The sequence below is a fragment of the Paramormyrops kingsleyae genome, chromosome 1 (genome assembly GCF_048594095.1).
Source record: "Paramormyrops kingsleyae isolate MSU_618 chromosome 1, PKINGS_0.4, whole genome shotgun sequence".
Lineage (NCBI taxonomy): Eukaryota > Metazoa > Chordata > Actinopteri > Osteoglossiformes > Mormyridae > Paramormyrops > Paramormyrops kingsleyae.
Window position 1 is genome coordinate 48,297,844 of NC_132797.1, and position 25,285 is coordinate 48,323,128.

General features: G+C 40.9%; 2 long non-coding RNA genes across 2 annotated transcripts; both read left to right on the forward strand.

Annotated features, from left to right (window-relative positions):
• The first annotated feature begins 5,286 nt into the window (after positions 1-5,286).
• Positions 5,287-6,973, forward strand: LOC140578793 (uncharacterized). The gene is made up of 3 exons (XR_011983065.1): positions 5,287-5,421; positions 5,690-5,826; positions 6,528-6,973. It is a non-coding gene; the product is annotated as an uncharacterized lncRNA (long non-coding RNA).
• A 272-nt stretch (positions 6,974-7,245) lies between these two features.
• Positions 7,246-8,945, forward strand: LOC140578796 (uncharacterized). The gene is made up of 3 exons (XR_011983071.1): positions 7,246-7,359; positions 7,444-7,571; positions 7,696-8,945. It is a non-coding gene; the product is annotated as an uncharacterized lncRNA (long non-coding RNA).
• Positions 8,946-25,285: the final 16,340 nt, after the last annotated feature.

Below are 25,285 nucleotides of genomic sequence, written 5' to 3' on the forward strand. Positions count from 1 at the left end.
ACAGTATTCTAGGTGGGGTCTTACCAAGGAATTATATAAGTGTAACATCACCTCCCTTGACTTAAACTCCACACATCTAGAGATATAACCCAACATTCTGTTCGCCTTTTTTATTGCTTCCCCACATTGGCGAGAGTGGGACATGGAAGCATCAACATACATACCGAGATCTTTCTCGTAATCAGCTACCTTTATTTCAGTGGAACCCATAAAATATCTGTACTGTATATTTCTGCTCCCTGCATGGATTACCTTACATTTATCTGTGTTAAATTTCATCTGCCAAGTATCAGCCCATTCGCTAATTAAATCCAGATCCCGTTGGAGCCTCTCTGCTGCTAGATTAGTATCTGTGCCCAAATTCAAGACCCAAATTCAGATTGGAAACATGATAAAAGCACAGGGGTTTGGAGGTTCCCCCTCGGATGGAGAATTAAAGTCACACCTGTGACACATTTAGATGAACCTGAATGACAAGATCTATTATCAGCTGAGGCAACGGAGGACCCAGGATTGAGCCACATTCCTGAGGGATTGTGGTCCAACTCCCCTACGGATGTAGGATTGATTAAAGGGTTCCCTCCTTACAAAGTGACCCTGAGATCAGATCACCGCCCAGTGGTACGACAGTACCCATTAAAGCCTGAAGCTGAACAAGGCATAGCCCCAGTAGTGCAAGACATGCTGGCATCAGGGATACTGAGGGGGGCGCCAGAGTCCACGTGTAATACCCCTATTTTCCCAGTGCAAAAAGCGAATACGGGTAAATGGAGAATGGTACAGGATCTGAGACCAATCAATGACATCGTGCAACATGCAGCACCAGATGTCCCAAACCCCCATCTCCTACTCAATTCATTGACACCAGACAAAAAATATTTTTCGGTAGTGGATCTGAGCAATGCGTTCTTTTCAGTACCCCTACATCCAGAGTCACAACATTTGTTTGGTTTTACCTATAGGGGACAAAAGTATACATATACCAGACTCCCACAAGGGTTCTCAGAAAGTCCACATGTGTACACCATGGCCCTCAGGCACTCAATGAGCACATGTCCCACGCCAGCCCATAGTCAGGTGTTACTATACGTGGACGACATACTGATAGCCTCAGACACAGAATAACACTGTAAAGAAGCTACACTAACAGTATTAAGGCATCTGTACGAAACCGGGCATAAGGCATCAAAACAGAAATTACAATACTGCCGGACTGAAGTAGTGTTTCTAGGACATAGACTCTCCCAGTATGGTCGTTCACTGCTTGAATCCAGAAAAAAGGCAATCCAGGAAGCACCCAAACCACACACGAAGCAACAGATGATGTCCTTTTTAGGACTCTGCAACTACTGCAGGGCATGGCTCCCAGATTATGCAGCCTTGGTCCAACCCTTACAATCCCTAATATACGGGAAAGACATGGCCCTAAGGGACAAAATTGAGTGGACCAGAGAAGGGGAAGCAGCATTCACAAACCTTAAACTAATGCTGCAAACTAACACTACATTGGCTCTGCCAGACTACAAACAGCCCTTCACCCTATGTGTTGACGCGGGTCAAGGCTACATGAAAGCCGTATTGACACAGCCTTTCGGGTCTAAAGACAGACCATTGGCATTTTACTCCAAACGCTTAGATGCGGTTGCAGCAGGTTTCCCCCAATGCCTACAGGCCTGTGCAGCAGCAGTGGAAGCTGTAAAAATGTCAGCAGAATTAGTGCTATGCCACCCACTCACTTTGAAAGTTCCACACTCAGTTTCATTGATACTGTTACAGACACCACTTCCCTTCCTGACACATGCTAGACACCTCACTCTAGTTTCACTTCTACTTTCACAACCAAATATCACATTGCAGAGATGTGGCCCTTTGAACCCGAGTACCCTCCTCCCGTCAGCTATGGATGGGGAACCACACTCATGCAAAGCCACAGTAGAGGAACAAACAAAACCAAGACATGATATTTCTCAAACGCCACTATCCAACTCAGTAACTGTATTTGTTGATGGTTCAGCGTCAAAAGACAGTACAGGGAGAAATAAGGTTGGCTATGCTGTAGTTTTGACTGATAAAGTACTTGAAGCTAATGCACTTCCCCCGACATGTTCAGCCCAAGCGGCAGAATTGTATGCTGTCATCAGAGCATGTGAATTGTACAAAGACAGATCATTGACGATATACACTGACAGCCAATATGTGTTCGGAGCGGTTCACCATCACTCCAAAGTATGGAAGAACAGGGGATTTAAAACATCACAGGGCACCTCCCTAGCACACACAAACCTGTTATTACGATTATTAAATGCCGTACAGCTACCATCTGCTCTTGCACTATGTATAACAGCAAAGGCAGCAGCACAGAAACAACCTACATTGAAAATGACGGATCTCCTACTGATTGACGCAGATATACTATGTGATTCTCAAAAACATGCGCCGCTCTCAAAAGCCTGGCTCAATAGAGGAGCAATCCAGATTAATGATATCTACCACATCGACGATAAGCCCGTACTTCCAAAAAATTTATACAAAACAGCGGCATTGGTGAGCCACGGGAATACCCATGTCTCAACAGGAGGGATGGTACATATAATACATCAACATTTCTATACTATAAATTTTTCTGATTATGCAAAACACTTTTGTAGATCATGCCTCATCTGTTGTAAGCATAATTCCCAGGGCAACCTGAGACCAAAGAGAGGGCAGTTTCCGGTAGCAGAACACCTGTTTCAAATCATTCACATGGACTTTATAGAGCTGTCATGGTCACAGGGAAAAAAGTACTGTTTGGTAATAATTGATGCGTTCTCGAAGTGGGTCGAAATATACCCAGTAAAACACTGTGATGCGATAACGGTGGCAAAATGTCTGGTAGGCAGTTATTTCCCTACATATGGCATTCCCCAAACCATCAGATCGGATAACGGTACCCATTTTGTAAATCAAACAATGGACCTGTGTTCACAAGCGCTAGGGTTTAAACTAAAGAATCATTGCGCATACCATCCTCAGAGTGCAGGATTAGTGGAAAGAACCAACGGTACCATAAAAACTAGGCTAAGAAAAACAGTGGAAGAGACAGGGAGGCCATGGCCGGAATGCTTATCTCTGGTAAAATTGTGGATGAGAATCACGCCAACCCCAGCAGGTCTTACGCCATCCGAAATAGTGCATGGTAGGCCTTTTCCCCTAGCTACAGAGATGAGTGACATAACAAAGGCGCACAGGGAAACAACACTTGCAGATTGGATGAGCAAACTGCTGCGCACTCAGGAACTACAAAGACCCAGTAGTCTGCCAGTAAATTCTGCTTCTGTATTACAGGACAACCTCAAACCAGGAGATTGGGTTCTCGTCAAGGTCCTCCTTCGGAAGGACTGGAGCTCTCCCAGGTGGGACGGGCCGTATCAAGTGCTCCTCACGACCCCGACAGCCGTGAAGATAGCGGAGCGGCCGTTGTGGATTCACAGGAGTCACTGCAAACTCATTAAACCCCTACAGGAGCCAGTACAACCGACGGAGTAGCAGTGGAAGTCCGCTACAAAGGCGCGGTAACCAATAGGGTGCCGACGTCTCAACCCGGTGAAGAAACCAACTGATCTGCACTCACTTTTAGAATGGCTTACTGTAAGCGGTTCCTTGTGAAATGGCTTCTGGTCCCTCTGACTGTAGTCGGTGGAGTGCTCTTGTGGACGAGGTCAGCATCGGATAACACTTGCCGCGCACCAAGGTGGACGCACGATGGCTCCCACTTGAGACCTCTTACAACTAACCACTCACATCCCTATATGCAGAATTACTGGTACACAGTAAAATAAGCAGTGTAAAAAATGCAGTGTTAAAAGTTATTTATTCCAAAAGAGTTAAATTAATAACCATCAGTGTTAATAAATGTTATTTTGTAGTGTAGTTGCAGGGGTGCTGCGTGGTGTAATTATATTTTTACACTTGAAGTGCCAATTATCTTTGCCCCTCCCCTTTTAACCGTCGTGAAGACGAAAACGCCATTTTGTCCACATGCCAGCTGCAAGGTGAGGTCTTTCTCTTTCTATATTTAAATTTTAAAAAAATGTTTTTAATACTCACTAAATACTTTGATACTTTGTTAGGAGTGAAGATGCTTGTCAAAGTTAAGTTCAAAAGTGAACAGAAGTATGTTAAAGTTTCTCACAGCGATTTGAAACTTTCCGATTTTCTGGATGCATTTGTAATTATATAATAAACAAGTTTTAAGCTGACAATGTCGGTTGCATTAGCATAGCCGCTAAATTGAATCTTATTTCGGTTTACAGCCTTCGAGAAGTTCGGCATCAGTGTTTCTAATAGGCCCGAGGCCAGGCTTTACGATGAGTCTGGCACTGAAATAGACGAGGACGTCTTTGAGGAAGTTCTGAAGCAACCGAATTTGGGTGTATTACTTTTGCCAGATTCTTCAAATGGTAATGTATTTCGTCAACATGTACGTAGTTGAGCATAGGCAAGTGACATGTGGTTGACATAATGTGAGCTTATTTGTTTTTCCAACATGCGAACTTTTCGGATCAATTTGCAAGAGTTTACAGCAAAAGTGGTGTGTTCGATCTGAAGCAGCACCACGCGGACCGATTGCAAAGCACCGTGAGAGCAGAGAGCAGGCAGCCCTGCTTGCTTCGAATCTCTCTTTGATATTACTTTGATAGTACTTTGATATTAAACAACGACCGTTCTGCACGCGGGAGTTTCAAACCGAACACACCTCATCTCAAAGCCGGTCAGTTTTGACACGCACATGTAGGCTCACAGCCGCATGTAAACATGGCGTCGGTGTGGAACTTCTTAATTGTGAGTTAAGCTGACACAAAATTATTGACTGAAACTTTGTCAGAGAACATCAGCAAAAACAATCAGAAAGCTACAGCAGAACTGTTTTGGGTCTCCGGTGTTTCGTTACTGTTTTAATCCACGTTTTCAATAAATCAAGCGAGTCAATTATGATTAACTTGCCTCGTTTTGCAACAAATCAGGCATTTGAATGACTGAATAACTCGGTCATTAATACAGTCATTTACAGCCAGCTACTGGTAATTTGCCACAATATCTTTGTAATCTAGTTTGTTTAAAAATATTTAAAACATAAATCTTATTAAATAATTTATGCATTTGAGATTCTGTGGTGTAAATGTATTTCAAGATTTATTTTCAGCCAAGACAGCTCAATCATGCTCCAGAACATTTTCAATATTAAATTGTAGTAAACAACTTGACTAAGACTAATTTTATGGTTTTTTTAATTCTTTGTTAACAGAATTGACCCCTGTTTCTCCAGTGCCAAGTGAAGAAAGCTCAATTGAGAGTTCAAGCAATAAATCTGATGACACCATTCATCTAACTGATGACAGCCCTACAAGAACCAGGAGAGCTGAAGATGAAGCAGGAATTGTGAGTGTGTGTCTGTGCTTTGGATGTTATTCAGTAAGAATTTAGTCACTTATTTTTTTATTATATTTTAAACATTTTGAAGAAAGTGCCTTGTTTGCTGACAATATCGCACTGTGTCATTTGTGTTAATGCATGAAACTAAAGTGCAAAAGAGTTTACAAAATTCATGTGTTGGAGATTTGATCCAGGTGCAGAATCACAATGATCACAATCATGTTCACAGAATGTTTCCAGAGATGGGTTGTTTATTGTGCTTTGTAATTTTCAGATGGTCCAAAAAATTCTGCAGACTAAACCTGGTGGGGATGGAATCATCAGAGAGTACAACAAAACCAAATGCTTATCTGACAGCAACAGGAGAAAGCTGGTCAATATTCTTACTGCAGATATGACTGAAAAGCACAGGTAACTTGTATTTTAAGTATTCTTTAAGCAAAAGGTTAATTCAATGAAAATGGTAGTTCTTTCAAACCCTGTGTCATTCCACAGAGTAAGATCTTTCTCATGTTTCAAAAACAAATGAACATATCTGTGATAATGTCCCCCTCATAGACATTAAAACAGCTGCCACTTCAAGGCCAAGAATGTTAGTAAACGTCTTTGAAATAGTCTTTGTGACTCTAGTGGTTCTTATAGAACAAGAAAAGTAGTTTGTGTGCAAAAAATAAAAAATTTATTAGTCTGTTTTTACACACACTAAGGATTTAAAGTTTCATGAACCACTATAGCCACATGGAATATTATCACAATGGTTATACTACATTACATGGGTCATGCAAAACATGGGTCTTGAAAGTTGTAGTTATGTTTCTGTTTATATGGGTTTAAAAAGCTTTTGAATGTAATCAAAAATTTATAAAAATCTTCCAGGTGTGGAAAATTACAAAATGTAATTTTTGGTAAACGTGGATATTTACAAAGGCTTCAGGACGAAGTTTAATGTGTTATTTATTCTTCTTTAGCAAATGCCTGTGACGCTCAAATTCTCATCTTGTAGATGCAATTTGATAAAGTGTAATGTGTTAACTGCTGGGAAATTTTAAAAAGTTAATAATATTTAATTGTTTAAATTTAAATTCATATTTGATTGTTTCTCTATATTACAGCTCATCTCCACCCAAACAAGTAAGAGAACTGTATGCTCAAGGAATCATTGCCCTGTTTCCATATCTTAGAGATCCATATGCAAATCTTGGATATGTAAGTAAATTACTTAAATTAGAAAAATAAGTATGTGGTAGATGGATGTCTTGTTTAAATTTTTTAATTTTAAGGAACATTATTATGACCCTCAAAGTGGACAAGGGTACTTGTCATGGAAAATTAAGAACATTCAGAGGAACAGTGCACCATCAGAGACCCGTAGATGTGTCCCCAAGTCTTTTAGTGGTGGCCCATCTGCACAGAGAGAAGCTTCATCCAGCACAGAAGTTATCCTGACCGAAGAACAGTATAGGGAGGCTGTGTCTCTTATGAAGCATACTTCAGAGGAGGCGACAGTAAAGGTCAAGATGAGGGAGACATTTCAGTATCGTCGCAAGATGATTCATGACCCAAGCAGATGCACCGATGTGCTAACTGACTTTCCGCGTTAATTGGATATCAAAGGCCTGGTAAGAACATTTGAGTTATTAATGTGATAATTTTTCTGTGAAATAAGGACAATAGAGAATATCTGTGGTGATATATTGATTATTCATTGTAAAGATAATACATTTGCACTTCATTGATTAATTCTGCTTTGTTGGGTTTTACAGATTGAGCTGGATTTTGCTTGTCTTTTTGGTGAAAAGACAGCTGCTAAATTTTTAGAGAGGTGGCCAACTACATTTATGCAGAAAGTCATTCAGCAGAGCAAGGGGCTTAACTCCTCCAAAGAACTTCAGGACCTGATTCACTGTGCAGAATCAGCTGTGGACACTGAATCAGATGAAGATGGTATGCTGGTTTTAACAAGTTAATAATATAATTATGTACCTTACTGACTATGTATCCCCCCACTAAAATAACGATGTGTCTTAGGATGGGGTAACGGTCTTGCTTCGATTCTTCTTTTACTTCACCTAATTCCACCATCACCACAAGGTCTCAAGAGACCTGGAAAAATGTCGGCATCTCAAGCTGAGAAACACATTGTGATCTTCAAAAAGGTAAATCTGCCATTTTCTGTATTAACTGTCTACTTCAACTTCAACCCAGTTGTATTCATTGTAAAACTAATATAGAAACAAGCAACTGGAGCGTTGTTAAGGATTGTCTTTGTTTTATTTTTAGGCAGGGACTAACATGCAGGAACATCTTGATTCAATTGAAGAGAGAACCCAGCCCTACCTGCTTGCTATGGGGACAAAGAAAAGCAGCATTCATGGATACTACATCATCCTTGACAAAAAAGCCATACCTTGCAAGTCAGTGAGTGGTCTTGCTGCCTTTGATGAACTGTTCAAAGCCCACTTTGTGTTTGGTGCCTCGTACAACAAGGTGCTTCATAACATGTACACCTTCATACAAACAACCGTTTATGAGATTGACATTGGCAAAGTGAAAGAGAGTCCAAGGGTTGCTGAGCTCCGAGCCAGATTCATGCATTAGAGGTGATTGCCAGCTAAAATGATTTGTTTTGTTTGCTCTTGCTGTCTGGAGAACACAAATTTGCTTGTTCGACATCTAAAACTAATTCATGGTCTATTTTCTTGCAAATCGCTTCGTTTAAAATGTGGACAGGCAGGATGCTGTTTAGAATTTGGAACATATTCCGGGTTCCGCAAACATTTAAATAGAGTTCATAGACCAAGTAATGAAGTTCCATTACATGTTCAAGATGGTGCTGTTCATGAAGCAGTTGTTGGGCAATCTAGTAGTGTTGATGTGGCTAAATCTTCAAATGTCAGTTCCTTACCAATATCCAGTAAAAACACCACGGATATGTGTGCGTCCGTAATAGCACAACTGCAAGCTGCAGTTTAAATCAGACTAATGTTAATACATTTGTTATGTCTATGGAAGAAGTAGTTCAGGACATCCAGGACCAAGTAAAAGAGACAGCTCTTTGTTGCTTATCTTCACAGAACTCAGACATTAAAAGTGAAGTGGAACAGTCATTTCAGACAATTGAAAACCCTTTTACCTCACTTAATTCCATGTCTAAACGAAACTCCTATTTTTCCAGAAAATGGGGAATTGTCCAGCCTGTTCAGAAAGTACTTGGTGTCAGATTTGACAATAGAAAAAACAAGTCCACTGGATTATATGAGCAAGTTGTAATGACTGACAAATTTGCCTATGTCCCAATTCTTCAAACCTTACAGAGCATTTTAATGCACCCAAAGACCTCATTCAGGTTTAAGTCAGGTGTACCTAATAAAGATGGAATTTACTGTGATATTGAAGATGGATTATATATTAAGGCCCACCCCCTGTTTTCCACTGAAAAAAATGCACTTCAGATTCAAATGTTTTACGATGATTTTGAATGTGCCAATCCATTAGGGTCAAAAAAAGGGATCCACAAATTGGGAGGTATATATTTTACATTAAGAAATTTCCCACCACAATTTAATTCGTCTTTAGCCAACATGCACTTATGTGCTCTTTTTCATTCCGAAGACATAAAAACATATGGATTTGATTCAATTTTAGAACCTATTGTCAATGACATAAAAGTTCTTGAGTCCACAGGAATAGAAGGACCCTCTGGTTTTGTGCATGGCAGTATAGTCCAAATAACAGGAGATAATCTTGATTTGCACTGCCTTTTTGGATTTGTTGAATCTTTTCGAGCTCGGAATAGCTGTAGGTTTTGCCTTACTGAAAGGGAAGATTATCAAACTGTGTTCTGTGAAGATGAGTTGAATGTTATTTTTCTCACTAAAGAGACACACTTGCGACACTGTGAAGCTATACAAGCAGACCCAACACTACCTCATGTTTATGGTGTAAAGCGTACATGTTTGCTGAATTCTCTGCAGTACTTCAATATATCAGACAATTTTTCTGTACATTTAATGCATGATGTTTTAGAAGGCATTGCACAGTTTGAATTAAAACTTGTTTTGTGTTATGTACAAGCTCATTTCTTGACAGCAAAAGAGTTGGCTGGAAGATTGCATTCATTTAATTATGGGTACATGGAGAGGAGAAATCGGCCTCCTGCTGTAAAACTTGATGATGAGAGAAATGATTTGGGCATAAACGCAATACAGTGTTGGTGTCTTCTCCGTAATGTGCCACTAATTTTTGGTGACATTGTACCCCAAGATGATGAACACTGGCAGTTACTATTACTGTTGCTACAAATTGTAAACATTGTATTTTCTCCTGTTTTAACTGAGGGCCTTACTGTGTATTTGAAACACTTAATTGCTGAGCATCACAGGCTTTTCAAGTGCTTGTTTCCAGACAGAAACCTCCTGCCTAAGCATCACCTAATGATGCATTACCCCCGGTGTATACAAAATATTGGGCCCATTGTTCACATGTCATCAATGCGCTTTGAATCTAAGCATAATTTTTTTAAGACACAGCAAAAGTGTTTCAAAAACATTGCTCTGTCACTTGCAAAAAATCACCAGAATAGCATGCCATATACATGGGAAACCTTTAATCATGACAGAATAGTGCTTGGACCAGGAAAGACTGTTTCTCTCTGTGACTTAAGTGAAAATGTACAAATTGCATCCAAGATGAATATTCTTTCTGAAACAGATGTTCTCTCAGTTAAATGGGTGAAATATAATGGAACTGAATACCGTTCTGGTTTAATAATTTGTGGTGAAGTAGACATTGATTTACCAGTGTTTTATAAAATCAGATATATTGTTGTTAGAAATGAATTTGTGGTACTGGTTGCATCATCACTGAAAACTGTTTGCTTTGATGATCATCGTTATGCCTACAGAATTGAACCAAGACACTGTGAATCCTTGAAAGTATTCAATGTCACTGAACTAATTTATTACAAACCTTTTGATATGCAAATGTCTTATGGGTCTGATAATTTCTTTTGGTTTGTTGTACCTTACTGCACTCTTGTTAACAGCTGTCAATGCAGGTTTTATTTAACAATTGATGTTTTTATCTTTTATTATTTTATGACAAGTCGAACTACATGTTTTAAAGTCACTTTGCCCATTTTTGTAAATAAACATTTAAATGATTACATCTGTGTAAAGATTTATTTTTAAAAATTTGAATATTTTGCACCAAATAATAACACTATCAATAACACTTAACAGAGCAATCTAAATTAAAAAATAACACCATAGGTGTTAAATGCCCCATAGTGTTAAACTTACAGTGCAATAACAAGTGTAAATAAAAACTCTCTCAGTGTTGAGTTTTGACACTATATGGTGTTTTATTTACACTAAAAGTTCAACACTACAGTCAGTGTTATTTTTACTCTCCATAGAGTGGGACCATATGTGCTCCAAAGAAGTGTTAAAATTAACTCTTTAATATTGACACTGCTTATTTTACTGTGTATCGCTACGTACACGACACAGTTACGAAGTCCAATGTTTTACTGTTACATATGCTCACATATGCCCATACATGCGGAAGGTCCCACAATATTTGCTAAGCCCATGAATAAATCCCAGGCTAAATGTGCATCTTCGTTTGGAGGGAATCCCTATGCCCCAGGGCTTATTAATGGCACTTGTAATCTCCTGTTCTGGATCGACTTCAATGTCACTAAATCCAATTCCTTATTTCCATTCTCTGTTTTTATGAACAAGGACCCAGGAACATTTAACCATACAATGTGTTATGACCAGATGCATGGTACACGTCTTTTGGGTAACACCACGAACTGTGACCAAATTGCTGTTTCAGGTGAAGGTGCACCAGTCAACATGTCAGGCCCCAGCAATGGGTCCTATTGGGTGCAAGATGTAGCCTGGTTATGTGGTAGTCGTGCCTACTTTGTGCTGCCACCTAATTGGTATGGGATTTGCACGCCCATCTTCATTTCAGATCATACGTTTATTGTATCAACCAGTTCTGTTTCAGGTTCCACTCGCAGACGACGTTCTGCCACACCAGCCCTACGGCCACATGACAGCGTGTGGGGAACTGATGTGCCCCCAGAGTTCAAACATTGGTCCACAGACCAGAAGGTTTTATTATCACTGTTCCCCTGGGTCGGGGTAGCAAAGAACACTTTACGCCTGGAAACCATTGAGTATCGTTTAGGGCTTTTTATTAATAATTCTATTGTAATTAATGAGCAACAAAATGCACAATTGGATGTCACGAGGCAGATGGTGATTCAAAACCGTATGGTGCTCGATATGTTAACAGCGGCCCAAGGGGGTGTTTGTGTTTTATTGAACAATACTTGTTGTACATACATTCCAGATAATGTCCATTCCCCTAATATGACTGAAGCCATGAACTGTCTCAGAGATCTTCGGAGAGCAATGGCCGCGGACTTTCACCCTAGCACATCTTGGTTTGATTGGCTATTTCAAGGGGGCTGGCTCGGACTATTCAAATTTCTTGTAATAATGGTTATCACATGTTTGATTTTTCTTTGTGTTCTTTCCATTTGCATTATACCATGTTGTAAAGCTGTGATTAGCAGAATGGTTGTTAATTCTTTTGTTGTAGCATACACTGCCCTGAGCCAACAAGAGTTCCTCGCTGACGAAGAACATGATGACACCGTTGTTTAGTGATGCTGCCCACAGAAAATGTTTAGACAGGATGTGGATGGCGGATGTCGAATACACGGTTCATGATAAACAGGAGGGACTGTTGGGTTGAAATTGTATATATATTATCACTCACGTGTATTCTGAAGAAAGTATAACTGTATATATTATCACTCACGTGGATTCTGAAGAATGCATAACTTGTTCCATGTAGCAACTGTGTAAATGCTTAACAGTAATTTTCCATCACGTGCAGCAGATGAGCCCACCTCTGACACGTTCTGTTGTTCCTGTTCCCACTCCCACATTTCCCATTGCTTCTATCCCATTCCAAATGTTGTTCACACCCGCAATGTAACCTGATCAGTATGTTTACCTTAAAGTATAAATAAACCCTGTCGAGGAGCCACACCCTTGTAGCTCACACTGCAGATTGGTGTGGTTACCCTTGCAGCAAGTAAAACAGCGCGTGTCTCATACTCTGTGGGCCGGCAGCTGGGGGAGCTGATCACTCTCCCCGACAATTATAATAAAATTAATTATTAATTATATTAATTAAATATAATTAATTAATAATTGTTGTGCCGAGCGGGACGGAACGGAGACAAAGCGCAAACGTCAGGGTATCTGGGAATACGGGGTTTAATTACAGGTAAGGCAGGCAAAACGCAGACGGATGATACAATGACCGGAATGGGTGAAACAAACTGAAACGCGGACGAAATACAGAGGACCAGGGGCGATTCTAGGTTCAGAGCTTTGGGGGTGCTGAGCACCCAGAGAGCTGCCCAGCAAGGCAAGATACACTTTACTCGTCACAATGAGACTTTTTCCCTGCGTCAGTGTACTTTCAATCAAAAGGCAAATAACCAAACCACGTGTACATTTAATAAAATATATGACTATTTAAACACTGATCCAACATTATTCTTGATTGACAGATCATGATCTTCTACTTTTACCTGAATGCCCGTCCTTTTTTTGAAAAAACTTCATTATATCCATTATGAACCTGGCTGTCTTGCTATGCAAAATACACACACACACACACACACCAGAAGTTATAAAGTTAATAGGCATTCAGTTAGTTAGCTACCTTAGGTTTAATATTCGGAACATGAAAAAATAACCAGCTTCTCTCGTTCCATTTCAAAGAGGACTGGTAAAACGGTTGGCAATTTAAGTTTTTAGATTTAGGCTATATAAATTTCAATGGGAGCAACAGGACGGTCAAAATGTTGCTGATTTTCCTACAGAGTAGAGCGGATTGTAGGGTAGCAAACATCGTCAGAAAACGTGTTTTCAACACTGCAGTTTACCTGTAAGGGTAACAGGGCTGTCAAGTTTTGAAGACAGGCAAGAGTGACATTCCACAGGATGCCTTTTCATTGGTTGTTGTGTTGTATTCTACCCAGATACAATAGTACTATTTTCTGATTGGCTATTGTGTAGACCCTTTCTTTTTTTTTGATTGGCTGGTAAGTGACAGGCTCTTGGGGCAAATCTTGTCCGACTTCAACGTCATAAAAGAGGCGTGTTTCATCCGAGTTCCGACTTGGAGAGAAATAATCGAATGTGTCATAATGTCACCCAGCTCAGAATATCCGAGTTCCGAGAGAAAAACGAACGCACCATTAGACTCCAGCGGAGACACGCTTGTTTTATAGTGAGGCGCTACTGTGCCGCGGTCTGGGGAAAAAATGGGCTCTGCGGCATATTAGCCTACAAATTATTTTTCCGCGTGAGAAATACAATGTGTGGCGGGAGTGCGTGACAAAAGAATGAAAAGAGTGACTGTCACTCTCAATGCGTGACACTTGAGAGCCCTGGGGTAATGTTTTTCAGCTAATAAGAGACATGGTCTGACTCCTACTACCTAGCTATATAAAGAAAGAGTTACTGAAGGTTAAATGCCGCTAACATGTCCTGTTTTAAGCCAAGTACTCACACCACCGCTCCAATGCGTCTCAGCCACCATTGCTGGAGCCAGTCAGAGTAGCGGAGAGTGAAGCTGGCACGAACCATTTTTCGGGGCTGGGGGGGGGGGGGGTATCTATACTAGTTATTAAAATATTACATCTGAATGATTTTTCATATTTCAATACTGTCTCACATAAACAGCATGAACTGTCAAAAAAAAGTTAGAAATCTTTGGGGGTGCTTTTATTCATTTATTCACAGCAATTTGGTCACAGTTCGTGGTGTTACCCAAAAGACGTGTACCATGCATCTGGTCATAACCCCCAAAAATGGGCTAAAATCGCCCCTGCAGAGGACTAATGACAACAACCAGAAACAGCTGATCACATGGGGATTCCACACGGGGTTAACGAGGGGACGTGGTACACGGAAGGAGCGGACAATCGGGGTAGGACACATTGTTTGGATACATTTATTTCCTTATTTTACAAATTACTGTTTTGATAAATGTGCTTAGATGTGTTTAGTACGATATATGCTCTTCTTCGTTTATCCGGTTCATTTTATGTTTAAATGCTAAAAAAAAACATATTTCGGTGTAATTTTTTGGGGCCAGGAACCAATTAATTGGTTTTCCATGATTTCTTATGGGGAAAATTCGATCACAACTCGAACTTTTTAGGATTCCATCCGGAGTTCTGAACAGATTAAATTCCAGTTCTGAGGTACCACTGTGTGTATATATATATACATTCACCTAAAGGATTATTAGGAACACCTGTTGAATTTCTCATTAATGCAATTATCTAATCAACCAATCACATGGCAGTTGCTTCAATGCATTTAGGGGTGTGGTCCTGGTCAAAACAATCTCCTGAACTCCAAACTGAATGTCAGAATGGGAAAGAAAGGTAATTTAAGCAATTTTGAGTGTGGCATGGTTGTTGGTGCCAGACGGGCCGGTCTGAGTATTTCACAATCTGCTCAGTTACTGGGATTTTCACGCACAACCATTTCTAGGGTTTACAAAGAATGGTGTACAAAGGGAAAAACATCCAGTATGCGGCAGTCCTGTGGGCGAAAATGCCTTGTTGATGCTAGAGGTCAGAGGAGAATGGGCCGACTGATTCAAGCTGATAGAAGAGCAACTTTGACTGAAATAACCACTTGTTACAACCGAGGTATGCAGCAAAGCATTTGTGAAGCCACAACACGCACAACCTTGAGGCGGATGGGCTACAACAGCAGAAGACCCCACCGGGTACCACTCATCTCCACTACAAATAGGAAAAAGAGGCTACAATTTGCACGAGCTCACCAAAATTGGACAGTTGAAGACTGGAAAAATGTTACCTGGTCTGATGAGTCTCGATTTCTGTTGAGACATTCAAATGGTAGAGTCAGAATTTGGCGTAAACAGAATGAGAACATGGATCCATCATGCCTTGTTACCACTGTGCAGGCTGGTGGTGGTGGTGTAATGGTGTGGGGGATGTTTTCTTGGCACACTTTAGGCCCCTTAGTGCCAATTGGGCATCGTTTAAATGCCACGGCCTACCTGAGCATTGTTTCTGACCATGTCCATCCCTTTATGACCACCATGTACCCATCCTCTGATGGCTACTTCCAGCAGGATAATGCACCATGTCACAAAGCTCGAATCATTTCAAATTGGTTTCTTGAGCATAACAATGAGTTCACTGTACTAAAATGGCCCCCACAGTCACCAGATCTCAACCCAATAGAGCATCTTTGGGATGTGGTGGAATGGGAGCTTCGTGCCCTGGATGTGCATCCCACAAATCTCCATCAACTGCAAGATGCTATCCTATCAATGTGGGCCAACATTTCTAAAGAATGCTTTCAGCACCTTGCTGAATCAATGCCACGTAGAATTAAGGCAGTTCTGAAGGCAAAAGGGGGTCAAACACCGTATTAGTATGGTGTTCCTAATAATCCTTTAGGTGAGTGTGTGTATATATATATATATATATATAATTTATTTTTCTTTTCCCCAAATTACAAATTACTTGTATTTTAATGAAACACATTTTTTCACACCAGTATTTTGTATTTGTTAAATTTGATGACCAAGTATTTGCAATTTCTAAGAAAATATTTTTTGATGTTTTTCTTTCCATCTCTGTTGACTGTGGCATATGCTACACTGTAATATTCTTAGAAAGGTCAGCAGCAGTAAAAAACAGTAAGGCATTTTTCTAATGAAGTACATTGCCCTAGAGGCTCAAATTGGTAATTGCACCAGATGGAAGTTCAGAAAAAAATATATAATAAAAAATGGTATTCTGTTAACATTTTCAATTAACAGCTTGTGGTCCCATTGATTCAGCATATTATTACTTACTGTTCAAAACCTCAGGGGCACAACCACTTAATTGTTAGGGATTTATCAGCTTAAAACAATCAAGTACAATTAATATATTATTATCCATTCTATTCCTGTATAGTTTTAAAGTTTTCTTAAAATCTGCACTACCTGCCTCTTTCAACATCTAAAGAGAGAGGACTCATTAAACGAATATGCAACCTACTAAATATATATTGTTGCTGCAGCAATTAATTTAACTTGCATACTGAAGAAAAAAAGATTAATTCTATAAAAGGAAACATCTCTGAAATCCATTAGAAGAAGCAAATTTTTAAGTACAGTAATTTTTATGTCTTATAAAACCAGCTCCTAATAGGATTATTCCAAAACACACTGTCACACCAGCTCCCTCGATCCTCCTGTGTGCCACGCCCCCTCATTTACCTCCTGTGAATTCCTGATTGTTCTCAGCCATTTCCTGTTTTGCCATTGAGTCCTGTGTATATAAATCCGTGTCTGAGTTTGTTTCCCAGGTCTGTCATTGAAGTCTTCACTGTGTGTATGTACTTGCCCTCAATAAATCCCCTGTTTGTTGTACTTCGATCTGCCTGATCTTGATTCCGCATTTCCTGCTTGCTCGGCCAGCAAGCGGACCTGACACACACCATTATTGCCAAATTATAAGTATCTGGAAAATCCAGAAAGTTTTGATGTGTGAGGAACATTGGTCCAATAGCCATTATTTGAGAGCACTCAAATCTATTTGTTACAAATTCACAATTTTATTATAAGCATGTCTTTCATTACTATGAACCCTTACTTTAATAGAAACTTCAAAAGCTTCAGTTATCAAGAGATACAGCGATTATCACCCAAAACCCAGAAATAATTGTATTAAAAGACATTATATTACGGTTGGGGGGGTTATTATAAGCTTTTCAAAGATAAAGACAAAAAAATATTTTGGAAATCACATATTTTACTTACATTCATGTAATTCAACCAGATGGGAAAAAACTAAATTTCTTCAAGAGATATTGCATTACAAACATTTTAATACATATTTTCTTATAGGAGTTTTGAAATTCCTTTTTATGGTACAGTAACGATGCATGACTCATCATATCTCTATGACCACCCCTGCACAATTATCATTTAAATGCGTACTTGTAAAACAAAATTCACTGAAATGCTGAACATTACTTTCCTGCTGACAGATTTATGGATGGTCTCAGTAAGGTTGTCATCTCATAGCTTCAGTGTTGCAGATATGAATCTGCCCCTATTCCGTCTGTGCAGACTTTGCATTTTCTCTCTTGCCAGGGGAATCATGCCCATCATGCACAGATTTCACGTGAAATTGGTGAAATAACAACGGACTACACTCATTCAACCTGGAACTCAACACCAGCACATAACCTTCTGAATCCACTCCACTGCTGTACCCTTACATCTATGTCAATATGATGTGCCAACCTTAAATATATCTACAGTAGTTCAAAATAGTCTAAAAAAAGGGGATGGAGATTCACATGCTACAACCCAAATTCCGGAAAAGTTGGGACGTTTTTTAAATTTGAATAAAAAAGACTTTCAAATCACATAAGCCAATATTTTATTCATAAAAAAGTTGCATTTGCCAAAAAAGTTGGCACGGGGGCAACGAATGGCTGAAAAAGCAAGAAAGTTAAAAAATATTCAGCTGGGAGAACAAGTAGCAACTAATTAAGTTAATTGATATCAGGTCTGTAACATGCTATAAAAGGGATGTCTTAGAGAGGCAGAGTCTCTCCAATCTGCGAAAAAGTGCATAAAAAGATTGTGGACTACTTTAACCCTCTGGGGTCTAGGGTTAGGAAACACACTTTCACTGACTGGGGCATGATCACACATTTCTTCAAATATCATAAACTTAATTCATGCCAAATAAATTATTTCTTATATATTTGTTTTGCCATTACACTCATCTTTATTTTAATATATATTGTAAATATGTCAGATTTTTGTTAAGTTTGAAATTTGACATCAAAGTATAGACATTGCAAAATGCAGTTTGGAACACTTGCAGAAACATTATAAAAGTACATAGTAAGCAATGCTGGCAAAGTCTTGGCTACATGAAGATGACTAAATGGTGTGGATGCAACATTCATTTGGATAAATAAATAAGAAAAACCTAACTCATGTCACTATTTCTGGCTCCTTTCATTGAATATGTAGCAACTTTCATGTGTATGAATGAGCCATTGTCACCTGGCCACGTCCCCAACCCCCTTTTATGGTGCTGAAGGGGATGTATCTGGATCGCATTTCACCGTTGCGCTGTTAATCAAATTACCATGCGAATGCGATTTGAATACGCGCTAATGCGGCTATTTAGAATGTGAATAGTGATCTTCGGGTGAGAGCGGCACTACACGCCCCCGATGCAGGTAAAACAAAGTAAGATGACATGGTTTACTTTTCTGCCGATTTAACCTAATAAAAAAAACTTTAATACTTCCGACAATGGACGTTTTGAAAAGAAGACAGATTACGGATTTAGCCAGCGTTTTTTTCATGATTCTACATTAAGATTTCATTGAGATATAAACTGAAATAGACGCGAAAAGTACGCGATGTCGCCGACGACATACTCGACCCCAGAGAGTTAAAAACAATGTTCCTCAACCTCAAATTGCAAAGGCTTTGCAAATCTCATCATCTACAGTGCATAACATCATCAAAAGATTCAGAGAAACTGGAGATATCTCTGTGCGTAAGGGACAAGGCCGAACACCACAATTGGATGCCCGTGGTCTTCAGGCCCTCAGACAACACTGCATCACTCATCGGCATGATTGCTTCAATGACATTACTAAATGGGCCCAGGACAACTTCCAGAAAACACTGTCAGTAAACACAATCCGCCGTGCCATCTGCAGATGCCAACTAAAGCTCTATCATGCAAAAAGGAAGCCATATTTAAACATGGTCCAGAAACCCTGTCATGTAATCAGCGTTCAGTTCAAAAGCCAGCATCGCTGATGGTATGGGGGTGCATACAGTAGGGCAGCTTGCATGTTTTGGAAGTTGGCCTGCCTGCAGTCCAGATATTTCACCTATAGGGAACATTTGGTGCATTATTAAACAGAAAATACGCCAAAGACGACCACAAACTCTTCAGCAGCTAGAAATCTATATCAGGCAAGAATGGGACCAAATTCCAACACGAAAACCCCAGAAACTCATAACCTTGATGTCCAGATGTCTTCAAACTGTTTTGAAAAGAAGAGATGCTACACCGTAGTAAACATGCCCCTCTCCCAACTATTTTGAGACCTATAGCAAGCATCAAATTTGAAATTAGTTCATTTTGTGTAAATTAAATTCTAAAATTTCTCAGTTTAAACATTTATGTTACCTATGTTCTGTTATGAATGAAATATTGGCTCATGTGATTTGAAAGTGTTTTAGTTTTCATTTTATTCAAATTGAAAGAATTTGGGTTGTATTACACAGACACACACACTCTCTCTCTCTCAATCATATTTAACTTAAATGAATGAGTAAACCCACAAGCGCCCGAAAAAATCAAGTTATTAGCAATTGATACTTTGATGAAAAACATTGCCAACAACCCCTTTAAATGGATGTGTGGCTGTTTAAGTATAAGTAAGAGCAATTCTAGGTGGGAAAAAGGATAGTAAAAGGATTATCAAGGCTAATGACAGTTTCATCATGCTAATGTAGCAGATCCCAGATGCTATCTTTGAGAGCACTTCAACTTTAAAATCAGCTTTCATCTTCAGAGTTGAAGGAAGCATCTGCACTATGAAAAACTTTCCACCAAATTAAAATACAGAAAAGCATTTCTTGGAGTTGTTTGTTTTATTGATCCCCCTGGACAGTTGTGTGAAATTTTAAGAAGGCGGTAGCATCTTTGTTTTATATTTTCATTCAAGCCCTAAAAACATTACACTTTACAAAAATAATGAACATAAATTCAAATGCAAACTTGAATGGTGGAGACCTGCTGTCTGTAACGTGAAACATAGAACTTCAAACATGTTTAAAAGCAGCTTATTTAATTAAAACATGTTCTGTGAATTCTAGGTGAACTTATATGGTTCTGTGACTTTACATACAAACACATTTAACTTTTAAATTTTTTTTTAATTTTTACATTTTACATTTTTTTTTGTCCTTTCTGGATGAATTTTGAAGCCATTTAATAGAGATCAGGTCACATAATTCCTGCAACATCTGGACCACCTATGGTCCTGTTTGAGGTCTCATATCCCCTATTTGCATAAGTCAAATCAATTTCACTGGACTAAAAACGACTCTAGTGGAGAAGGATTCAGATCTAGAAAGAGAACGACAATTTATACTTAGCATGAAAGATACTGTCTGAACTAGTCAAGATTACTCTTTGGTGTGTTGTTGCTTGGTCAAGGAAGTAACGTCCCTATGCTCTTCAATCTTCTATTTTATACTCATCTATTCTCTTATTCCCTTGTTTTCTATCATTTTTCTTTTTCTTTTTGCTCTTGCTTTCTTTGTATTTTGCAATGCACACATTGTCTTTATGAAGATAGAACAAACAGTATGCAGCGGTGCATGATATATCAGTTAACATACCAAAATTAACCACTAATTGTCACGCCCAGCTCCACCCGATCCTCGTGTGTGCCACGCCCACCTCGTTACCTCGTTAACTCCGGATTGTCATCACCTGTTTCCTGTTTCTCTTGTCTTGTCCGGTGTATTTAGTCCGCGTCTGAGTGAGTCTCCCCAGATCTGTCATTGTTATGTCTCGTGCTCGTTTCCCTGATGTGCCTCCGGACCTGTCAATAAACCCCGTTTACACCATACTGCCGTCTACTCGCCTGCTTATCCGCTCGCCCGATCTCCCAACGTGACAGAATGACAGATCTCCCCGAAGGCACAGCGCGGCAGACCAAGCACCAGAGGCTCGGTCTGCTGCAAGAAGCAGTGTATTGGCACTCCCAACCTGAGGTACTGGAGGATCCCGTAGCCCTGGAACTGGCCACCCGGGGCGCGGACCTCCTCGCGGAGGAGCGCCCGCCTGGACAGCAGTACCCGCTCTAAAAGGCGCGCAAATGCCTCCATCACCTGAGGCAACGCCTGACGGAGAGGAGAGAGGAGCGCATCACCTTGAGCCTGGGCGACGTGTGCGAGGCGGCTCCGCCTTCCGCAGCAAGTGGCAGGAAGGAAAAGCGGAGGGGAAGCCGAAAACGACAGGAAGAAGCCCGGACGCTGTTCCTGGGAGCTTGCTCTCTGTTCCCCACCTGGGAGTCGGCCAGTGGGCAAGGAAGCTCCCCGCCCCAACCCACCTAGGTAAGGGACGCTATTCCCCGGGTCCCTAAAGCCCTTAAAGGGGCAGTTCCGGACCTGCCTAATCCAGTCCTGCCTGCTGGCGCCCCCTGCTGGCCACGTGTCGGCGGCGCCCGCGGAGGTGCCCCCTACTGGCCGCACGCCCGAGGTGCCAGCTGCAGCACCCCCCAGGGTTCCTGAGCCACAACCCTGCCTGGAGACAATGAGGAGGTTTCGCCTCCTGCAGGAACTGTACTGGCAGGTGGTTGGGGAACCCGCCGAGCATCTCCGGAGGGAGTTTGGCACCGCCGACCCTGATTCCCCACGCCAGCAGCTAGCCCAGGTGGAGGAGACCCTGAGGCAGCTGCTCCGTTTGCGGCCTGCTGCCGCCACTCTGCCCGCGGCCCCGCCTGCTGCCGCTGCTCTGCCCGCGGCCCCGTCTGTCCTGCCCGTCCAGCCCAGCTCTTCTGTCCTGCCCGTCCAGCCCGGCTCGCCCGCGGCTCTGGCTGCCCCGCCTGCGGCCACGCCCGCGGCTCCGGCTGCCCCGCCTGCGGCCACACCCGCGACTCTGACTGCCCTGCCTGCGGCCACGCCCGCTGCGTCTCTGGAGGCCATGACTCCAGTTCCCACAGCCCAGGACCCAGTCCTCGAGGTGGTCCCGGATGATCAGGACCTAGCTCCCTTCCTCAGTGAGGAGGAGGAGCTGGAATGGGACCCCTCGGGGACCTCCCTAGGGACTCCTGCTCCCTTGACCTGCCGGGAACAACGCCCTGTAGGACCCCGCCTGTCAGTGTCCCATAAGAGATGGGGCCACAGGCGTCGGGCCCGGGTTTTAATGCATTGAACTTTTTATTTAAGTACTTTTAAAACCAGACATTTTTTACTTTTACTTAGAAGTATTTTGCTGGATGACTTTTACTTCAGTAGCATTTTGGTGCAGTATCTGTACTTTTATTTAAGTATGACAGTTGAGTACTTTTTCTACCACTGAACAGATATGGTATTTGTGTGGATGTTTTACTGTTACTACTATATGCAACCCTTGATCAGGCCACGAAACTTCCAGGCACATTATATGCTTTGTTCCATCATCCAACTGGATCATGTATTCTTTATTATAGTTTGGAAAGCCAGGTTGACACATGTGTTGTATAACATTACTTATGTTTGCAGCCGATGATGTGAAAGGGAACAGGCTCCTGGTATTAATTATTTTAATGCTTGCCAAGCACCCAATGTTTACTGAAGAGATGTGCCCAATGCCAAAATCCCAGGTGTCCTCTTGTACTGTAATTGTTCACCTCATCAAAACAACCACACAGCTCTCCATCTGCGTAATTAATTCAGCTTTCAGCATTTGGTGTGTATACGTGTCATGCTTTTTTTGTATGTGTGTGTGTGTGTTTGTGTGTAGAAAATATGGTTGACATTAATCTCTCTTTAGAAGGTGTGCAACAGGATCATAAAATCCCATTGGAAAAGTTGTTTTGATAGTCTTTCTATGGGCTTGCAGTAATTATGGAATGTGCCAGCGTAACTAATTTGTTGGGGGCAGATAAGAGTGTGTGTGTGGGGGGGGGGGGGGGGGACATATCTGTATGAAGAGCTCTGCTTGTTAAATAGCTGAGAAATTTGCCACCTAGCAACACAAAACTAAATGTGTGGTTTTATTTCTTTATGTGTACAATTCAAGGGACACAGTAAAATACACAATCACCTTCAGCCTTTTTGGTTGTGTGTGTACTATTATATATCATAATGAGCATGAACAAATGAATCTTTATGTCAAACTGAATGTCACTGTCTTTTAACCCTGGTGATTTTTTGTGATGATGTAGCAATGTTAACCTGTGTATCCAACCTTGGTGCTTTAATTAAATGTCTAAGTATCCTTTTCATTAGCTTAGTTGAGCACTTCCTGGGAACATTCATGTCATGGCCATTGAAACAGTGACAGTGAAATTAACTTTGATTGGTGAGAAGATGCCTGCAAAAATTATGAAGACCAACAGAAAAAGTTTTTGCTATACAGTGTCATCTGGTGGTGTCATCTGTTAACTTACAGTTTTAATGACTCTATTTTGCCCTTTGATATCACAACATGCATGTTAAGGCTCAAGTCTGGGAGAAGTGGAAAATTTGGAGATGAAGGCTTAACCATAAAACCTTGATTGACTTAACTGAGAAGTTAAAACAAGACACAGGGCAAGTCAAATCACAGGGCTTAAAGAGATGTAAGTTTATCATCCCTGGATATAAATAAAACTTGGGCCAATATACACAGAAACCTAAAAACAAAACATAAAAATGCAAGTGCATTTAGTGGGAAACTAATTCACTTTGCTTGAGATAATCTTTTAAGCATTTGCATTTGATACTAGAACAGAACTGGAAAGGACAAGGTATGAAGAACATGAAGCCATATTACTAACATATTGTAACACAGGTGGGGATCAGTGTATCCCAGCATGCTTGTGGGCAGTTGTAAATAGCCCCTTGTTGGTTGTTACTGTAATGCTTGTATTTCCCTATTGTCGTGTGTGTGTTTGCCTGTGTCTTGTGTGAACCCTGTACAATCCTCGCATGTCTTTAGTGTTGTATAAATTACCCACCATGTGTGAGCATTACCGCCAGGTGTCTGACCTCTCTGTGTTTCCCTTTTATATGTGGGTTTGGTGCTTGTTGGGTGCCTGTTACTGTGCCTCTAAAAGGGCATTGGGCCTCATTCACCAACTGTAAAATTATAGTATTTGAATAATTTATAAAAGTAAAATATAAAAAATAATTTCAAAGTGTAAAAATTATTTTCATGGTAGTAACGACAATCATGCAGATTATAAATAGGTCTGTTTCTGTGCATTGGGCGATAAAAATGGCATTTCTGTTGCTCCTAGAAGAGTTTGCCGATCGTGCCCTGAGAAGGGAACACATGTTCAAAGATCATTTAGGTCTATTTGTGGAGTCTGATGAGTACCTAATTTCAAGGTTTAGGCTACCAAGACTGGTCTTAACTGAGTTGTGTGACATTTTGGAGCCTGCGCTGCAAAGCCATACACGACGGTCGAACCCTGTGCCACCACATGTGCAGGTACTTTGCACCTTGGGCTTTTTAGCCACTGGGACGTTTCAGCGGGAGTTAGCAGACCGGGTGGGCATATCACAGTCATCCATCAGCAGTGCTCTTCCAAGAGTTGTGGATGGAATAAATTAGGTGGCCACACAATACATATCCTTCCCTTATAGACCACAACAGCAGGTGCCAGTCAAGAGAGGGTTTTATGCTATTGCCGGTCTGCCTAATATCATCGGGGCAATAGACTGCACTCACGTGCGCATCAAGGCACCCTCACCAGATCCGTTTCCCTACCTCAACCGCAAACAGTTTCATTCAATTAACGTGCAACTCATCTGCAACGCCCAGTACCACCTACTGAATGTCGTCTCCCGCTTCCCCGGAGGTGTGCATGACTCCTATATACTGCAAAATAGTTCGGTAGGTATGCGCCTAGAACAAGGAGCTGCTGGAGATGCATGGCTCATTGGTAAGCATATTTCAACCATTTTAAACTCCTGTGGGTTTGTTTTCGTTTTCATCTTTAATGTTAAATGAATCGTTTCATTAGGAGATCGAGGGTATGCC